At 38.8% G+C, this 7,657-nt stretch overlaps 1 long non-coding RNA gene across 1 annotated transcript in view; it reads left to right on the forward strand.

The window, feature by feature from the left end:
* LOC140598174 (uncharacterized) overlaps positions 1-5,640 on the forward strand; it is a 76,450-nt gene extending 70,810 nt beyond the window's left edge. Inside the window, exon 3 of the long non-coding RNA XR_012000296.1 lies at positions 2,337-5,640. This is a non-coding gene — a long non-coding RNA (uncharacterized lncRNA). The remainder of the gene's footprint in view (positions 1-2,336) is intronic.
* Positions 5,641-7,657: the final 2,017 nt, after the last annotated feature.

Consider the following 7,657-nt stretch of genomic DNA (forward strand, 5'->3'; position numbering starts at 1 on the left):
ATTGACAGAAAGAAGAAAGTCAGGGAAGACGCTGCCTTAGGGGAGGAGGAGGGGGAGTGTGATTTTAAAAGTACGTTGCTGGAGGGGCGCCTGGGTGGCTCAGTTGGTTAAGTCTCTGACTCTTGGTTTTGGCTCAGGTCATGATCAGGGTTGGGAGATGGAACCTCTGCACTCAGCGGGAAGTCTGCCTCCCTTCTCCCTCTGCCCTCCGCCTCTTACATGCATGTGCAAATACACACACTCTCTCTCTCTCAAATAAACAGGTAAGTCTTTTTTTAAAAAATATTTTATTTATTTATTCATGAGAGACACAGAGAGAGAGGCAGAGACACAGGCAGAGGGAGAAGCAGGCTCCATGCAAGGAGCCTGAGGTGGAATTCGATCCCGGGACTCCAGGATCAGGCCCTGGGCTGAAGGCGGCGCTAAACCGCTGGGCCACCCGGGCTGCCCATAGGTAAGTCTTTAAAAACAAAACAAAACAAAACAAAACAAAACAAAACAAACAAAACAAACAAAACAAAACTGTGTTGGAGCAGCATACTGGATATCAAGTAAAAATATCCAAATACAGTTAGAAGGAGAGACCAGACTTGCATAAATGAAATAGGGAAGTCATCAAAGGACAGAAGGATAAAGAGGAAAAGTAACAGTTTGATGGAAGCTCCAAAGAGAGAGGTACAGATAAGATGTGGCCCCAATAATGGCTAACACAGTAGGGAGGCCAAAGGGATTAAGGCCAGGAAAAAAATTCATTAGATATGGTACATAGGAGGTCAGCCCTTCCAGCCAAGGGGGCAGTTGAGGATAGGATTCCATGGGAAGAGGTTGTGGGGGAAGAGGCCCCACAGTATTAGAGACAGAGGGTACTATTTACTTAACGAAGTGTCAGGAAAATCAGGGAGGAAAAAAACACAGCCAGAGTACTACCAAATGGTCACATATTTTGGGAAGCAAAGGCAGAGGAAAAACCTGAAGAGGCATTGCACGTGAGTCCTGAAGACAAGTTCTAGATGCGTAATATCTACAGTTGTCTTAATTTTTAAAAGTTTGAGTGGATATTGACATTTTTGTCAGTGCATGTATTTAAAAGAAAGCCAGTCTTCCAATGAAAGTGAAGAAGAGTGTGTTTCCTGGCACCCTAGAACAGAGTCCCAGTCTAGAACCCCACAGGCTGAAATCTGGCTCGCAGACACGTGTTGCCATGAGAGCCATGACCCCCATCCCTCCCTGTTACCCCATAGCTGGCCTAAGCCACTTAGACATTTGCATTTTCAACTTCTGCTCTAATACTTTCTGTAAGGCTAAACCGCCCAACTGAGAGAGAAACATTAAAATAAATAACCCAATAATTCAAGACAAATCCATCCTGACTGAATATACTATTTTTTTTTAACACGCTGAGTTCGGTAAATTTTATTTCTTGTTGTTATTTTCTTCTGAATAATCTCAACGTGCAGAAGCTGTCTGTGCGCCCTCACCCAGGGCTCACTCTCTCGAAGAACTGATTACGGTTCGAGGGCTCTCACCCTTGCCTTTGCCATGTGCTCCTGGTCGCTTGAGTGCTCCTTTTATCCCGTTCTGTCTAATTACCATGCAAACCCTCTGTTGAGCTTTTAATTAGCAAGTTATCTTCATCTGAAGACTGGAAACCCTGGGCTCTTTCAGCATATATTAGACAGCTAAAATATGAAATTAAAGAAAACAGAGTTTTAGCCAAGAGAAACAAGTGACTCATTTCCTTGTGAAAACACACAAGGTTTATGTTACTCTGGCAACTATATTCCAGAACAGCGTCTCTCCCCTCCCCTTTTAGAGCTTTTATGTGTTCCTGTTACAGTCTGTGTTCTATGGTGACCTAATGTGGAACCAAGTCACTTAGTGATTCATGAGACTGGAGAATGGTGCTTTCAACTCAGCTCATCCAATGTCCTTTTGACCGAAGGAAGAAAAGTTTACTTTGCACAAAGAGAGGAACTGTAAGAAGAGAGAACTCTTGACTGAGTGCTGGCCTAGGGTGTCAGTGTGGTCCTGCTGTGACTTTCAAAACACCACAACTGGTTCCAGTATGTTAGAATTCTAAGTGTTTTTCTAAAGGCAGCTGATTAAATCATAGTGCTCAACCTGTATGCGTGCCGCACAGGGAAATGAAGATTTAGAGACTGGTTTCACAAAGACCCCAGATGTTTCTTGGGCCTCGCATCATAGGCGGGAATTTCATGGTGTTCAGGGCCAAAATTTCAATCCAAATTATTCCAACTCTCCAAAGCAGAAATGTGTAGAGCAAAAACAGTTACACTAACCCTCTCTCTCTCTCTCTCTCTCTCTTTTTCCCCTAGGTTTTAAGCTCTCTGAGGTACTGGCAAAGAAGTGGAGAGAAGCTTCAATTTATTAGGCTCTTGCTGCTGATGTTATTCGAAAATTATGGTCTGGATGAAGGGAAGGCTTCAAGATTTTAAGTTTAGAGACTCTTCTTGAGCAGCTATATATTTTTATTGAAAGGGCAGTAAATTTTGTAGCTATTAGAATGTAACAGACTAAAAATGACTGGTGTATGAAGATTTTTGGTTTCTCATACTTACAGTCTGTCTGTGCAAGAGATTTTCAGCCTTGCTCAGCCATTTTTCCCCCCTCAAAAAGTGTCTTGCCAGTTCTCTGGGCTTTGGAGAGAGAGAGAGAGAGAGAGAGAGAGAGAGATGGGAAAAGTGGGAGGATGAAGGAAAATGATTTAGTGTCAATTTATATATAATGTATTTATATATAATGTCAATTTATATAATGAGGGGCTAGGAGAAAGAAGTTATGTTAAAAATATCAAGAAAAGTTGGGGTGCCTGGGTGGCTCAGTTGGTTGAGCAACTGGCTCTTGATTTTGGCTCAGGTCATGATCTCGGGGTCCTGGGATCAAGCTTGGCCTTGGGCTCAGGGTTCAGCGGAAAGTCTGCTTACAGATCCTCTCTCTCTCTGCCTCCTTCTACCCCTACTCGTGCTCTCTTGAGGCCTCTTTCTCTCTTGAATAAATAAAACTAAATCTTAAAAGAAATAGTAGAAAAAGTCATACAGAATGAAGGTAGAGGAGATTTTTTTGGAGGATTTGAGGAGAAAGGTCCAGGAATTGTTCATATATGTGATAGTAGCAGATGGGAAGGGAGAAAATGGAGGATTTTAATAATAATTGCTGGGATTCATCATAGTGTTGAGGAAATACAAGAAAAGGATCTGATTTATTTTGAAATCAAAATTCAATTTGTTTGCAGGAATTGTATATGTTTATCCATAACATGGCTCTGGAACATGAACCATATGGGTCATGGTGTTGTAAACATTAGAAAGTGTTATTATTTTAAAAATTACTTGGCAAAACTCAAAATTATTCCTCCTAGAAAGATAATCTTAACTTGGAGAATGCTGAGTAGAAATTGCTTTCTTTCTTTTCTTTCTTTCTTTTTCCTTTTCTTTTTCTTTCCATGTGTCATTTCTAAATATTAAGGAAGAAGGCAAAAGTCAACAATTCATTTAGGATAAAACACTCTTATTCAGTGTTATCATCAGGATAACATCTAATGTGAATGGCTTTCCCTCCCAATGTAAATAAGTGAAAGATGTTGGGAATAATTTTGAATTTGAATCAGTTCATTATAATTTTTTACATGATTTTCTTTTAATGAAAGAGTTTACTGATTTTATTTTTTACTGCAATTTTTCTCTTTTTTCTGACATCAACTCAGCTTCTGGATATTAAAAAAAAGTCCATCTGTTGGGCATATAGCTTGTGAAGTTACAATTACAAATTCTCCATAGGAATACTGATAAAACTTTTGGAATTGATAATCCAAAGAATTGCAAAATATTTTCAGTTTGTTCAGCAATGTAAAATGAGAAAGCATTTTGCCGTACAGCATTAATAAGGCATGTTTTACATTTTTGAAAATTATAATTGTCTACTATAAACATTAATGGATCACATCTACATAACTGTATAAGTGCCAGTTTATAAATATTTCAAACATGAAATATAAAATATGAATGAATTATAATTGACTACAAGAATTGAACTTTAATAGAAATAAACACTAACCAGAGTCCTATCAGCTTTAAAAAAATGTTACATGCTACACCATATTGGCTCCGAAATGTATCATCATTATTAGTGAACAATGAAAGAAACATCAGATTCTCTATTTGGCCAACTGTTGTGGGGCCATCTATTAAACTTCATGATAATACTGTCAAATTTAATGAGCAATTTTACTTATGTAAATTTAGGAAAAAATTCTGGTGATTTTATTCTAGAGTAAATATTGGCCATGTCTATATGATACGAAAATGAGTAAGACTGGGGGAAACTCTGGAGTCTTGAAGCCAAAAAACCCTTGATTAAATAAAAATGTTTAGTCATGATAAAATAAACATAACATACCATCTTAACTTAAAATTTACCATTTTGGGGCCGCCTGGGTGGCTCAGTGGTTGAGTGTCTGCTTTTGGCTGAGGACGTGATCCCGGGGTCCCCACAGAGAGCCTGCTTATGTCTCTGCCTCTCTGTCTCTGTGTCTCTCATGAATAAATAAATAAAATCTTAAAAAATAATTTACCATTTTTAAGTCTATAGGCAGGTAGTAAATACATTCATTTTGTCATGCAACCAATCCCAGAATTCTTTTCACCTTGCAGAACTGAAACTCTACAGTCAATAAAGAACTATTTCCCACTCCTCCCTCCCCCTAGCCTCTGGCAACCACCAATCTACTTTCTATCTCTATGAATTTCACTATTCTAGAGACCTTATGTAAAGTGAAATCACCTAGTATTTGTCTTTTTGTGACTGGCTTATTTCACACAACATAGCGTCTTAAAGATTCATGTATGTCATAGCATGCGTCAGAATTTCCTTTCTTAGATGAGATCATGTCATTTGAAAGAACATGGATGAACCCTCGAGGGTATTATGCTAAGTAAAATAAGTCAGACTACAAAGACGAATACCATAAAACCCCACTTCTAAGTGGTATCTCAAGAGAAGGTGATCAAACAAACAAAAAGTGGAATCAGACCTATAAATACAGAGAACTAATTGATGGCTGTCAGAGGGTGGGTTGGGCAAAATGGGTGGAGGGGCGTGGGAGATACAAGCCTCCAATTATGGAATGAGAAAGTCACAGGAATAAAAGGCAGAGGTAAGAGGTAAGGAACACAGTCAGGGATACTGTAATAGCCAAGTGATAGGACAGATGGTAGCTATACTCGTGGTGAACATAGAATAAGGTATGAACTTGTCAATCGGAAAAGGACAAACATTATATGGTCTCACTCATTTGGGGAATATAAAAATTAGTGAAAGGGAGTGAAGGAAAGGAGAGAAAATGAGTGAAAATATCAGTGAGGGTAACAAAACATGAGAGACACCTAACTCTGGGAAACGAACAAGGGGTGGTAGAAGGGGAGGTGGAGGGGTGTTGGGGTGACTGGGTGACTGGATGCACTGAGGGGGGCACTTGGCGGGATGAGCACTGGGTGTTATGCTAAATGTTGGCAAATTGAACTCCAATAGAAATTTTTTTAAAAGTATAAACTTGTCAAATCACTTGAAACTAATGTAACACCGTATGCCAACTATATTGAAATAAAAAAAAAAAATCCTGTCTTTATAACATAGGCTGAATAATATTCCACTGCTTGTATATACCACATTTTATTTTATCCAACCCACTTGGAAGCAACCTTCCATCTTTGGGCTATTGTGCATAATGCTGGGTGTGCATATAATTCTTCAAGACCATGCTTCTGATTATTTTGCATTATATACCCAGAAGTAGAATTGCTGGATCATAGGGTGGTTCTATTTTCGATTTTTTGAGGGGCCACCATATTTTTCCACAGTAGTTGCATCATTTTACTTCCTGCAACACACAAGGGTTCCAATTTTTGCACATCCTTTCCAACACTTATTTTCTGTTTGGTTTTTTAAAGTTTGGCATCCTAATCAGTGTAAGGTTGTTCTTGGTTAAATTTAAACATAAAAATTATTAAGTAGAGTGAAGTTTCTTATATGTGTAAAAAGCACTGTAACTCAATTTTTGCTTAAGTTGCTTATCCTTTTTTCAGTTTATTTTTTAAAAGGGAGATACATATCATGTAACAACATATTTTAAAATAAAATTATTTCACATTTAGGGGTCTACTTATCTATTGCTGAGTATAAACCATCCCAAACTTAGTGCCTTACAACAATGAAAGCAATTTGCAATCAGTAATTTAGTTCAGAAATCAACTATCTGTACAGGTTTGCAGGGAACTGCTCATCTTTGCTCCACTTGGCATCAGCTGGAATGGATGTTTGGAGACTAGAACATTCTGAACATTTTTTTTTTTTTTGCCCCGCATTCTTCCTTTTATTGCTTGCTATGGTCATTGCTACAGAACTTAATAACATTTGTATGTTTTCTCTGTGTTGTTGCCATTTCTCTTTTACTATAATCAGAGTATGGAGGCTGAGTCTTATCAACTCTGTAGAGGACTATTTTTATGGTGACCATGTAGGAAAGGGAAGCTGAGACAGGAGCCAGCAATTCTTCATTATTCAATTCAAAAATCTAAAATGAAAACTTTACTCCTCTACACTCAACTATCCAGTAAGATGCATATCAAGGTTTTGACATTGTCTGGTGGTCAGTGCTGGCTGTTGACTGGGACCCCAGTGAGGCATGTGGGCAGGAATGCCTACATTTGGCCTCTCCATTGCAGGTTCGTGGCTTCCTCGTAGTGTGGTGACTAGGTTCCAACAGGGAGTGTCCTGAGAGAGAGCTGGGAGGAAGTTGTATTACCTTTCACATTCTATTTGTAAAACACGGTGCTGGGTTTTTTTGTACTCTACTGTTAAAGAGGTCATAAAAGCTCAACCAAGTTCAAGGAGGAGATGTGATTCTGGCTCCTGATGCCCCATCAAGGTTCTTGTCCCAAAGGGAAGGTTCTGAAGGAGTATGTGAAGTGAGAACTATTGTTGTGACCATTTTTGGAAACCATGATTTGCCACTCTTAGTGACTTGGTAAACCAGGTAACTGTATGCGGAAGCATCTCACTCTAACACTAAAAATAGTCATGTGTTATGTTTTAAGGTATATTATAGATCTTAGCCATGCTATGCTATATAGAGATGTACTATATAGAGATGTTTTGTGTGTGTGTGTATGTGTGTGTGCAAAAATTATCCTCTACTTACATACAAAAAGTCTGTCTGTCTATCCTGCCTCTATTCTATGGCTCATCTATAAGCCTTGTAGGCTCAGAGCAAGAGTATAGCTGGAAAACCACATATCCTATATTTAAATAATTAATAGTTGCAAGTAATCAAGTTAGTAACATGTTAAGAAGAATCATTTCCATTCTCTTGACAAATGCTCATTCATAACAACCTGGAAGGTCAGAGTTTAACTTAGAATTTCCAATCCTACAGGTTCTCTGCCAAATGTGATTGGGAAATAATGCCCCTGACTGCTATGTCCTTTTTCCTTTTCTCTCTACCCCCAGCCCCAGCTCCATCCAACACATTGAAGAATTTCATGCGCATCCATGTGGACATCCCAGCTCATGTCCAAATCTCAGCTACGATCCCTTACTGTGTGGCTACTCTTTAGCCATCCCTCAGGGCTAGGAGTACAAA

The sequence above is a fragment of the Vulpes vulpes genome, chromosome 3, assembly GCF_048418805.1.
Source record: "Vulpes vulpes isolate BD-2025 chromosome 3, VulVul3, whole genome shotgun sequence".
Classification (NCBI taxonomy): Eukaryota; Metazoa; Chordata; class Mammalia; order Carnivora; family Canidae; genus Vulpes; species Vulpes vulpes.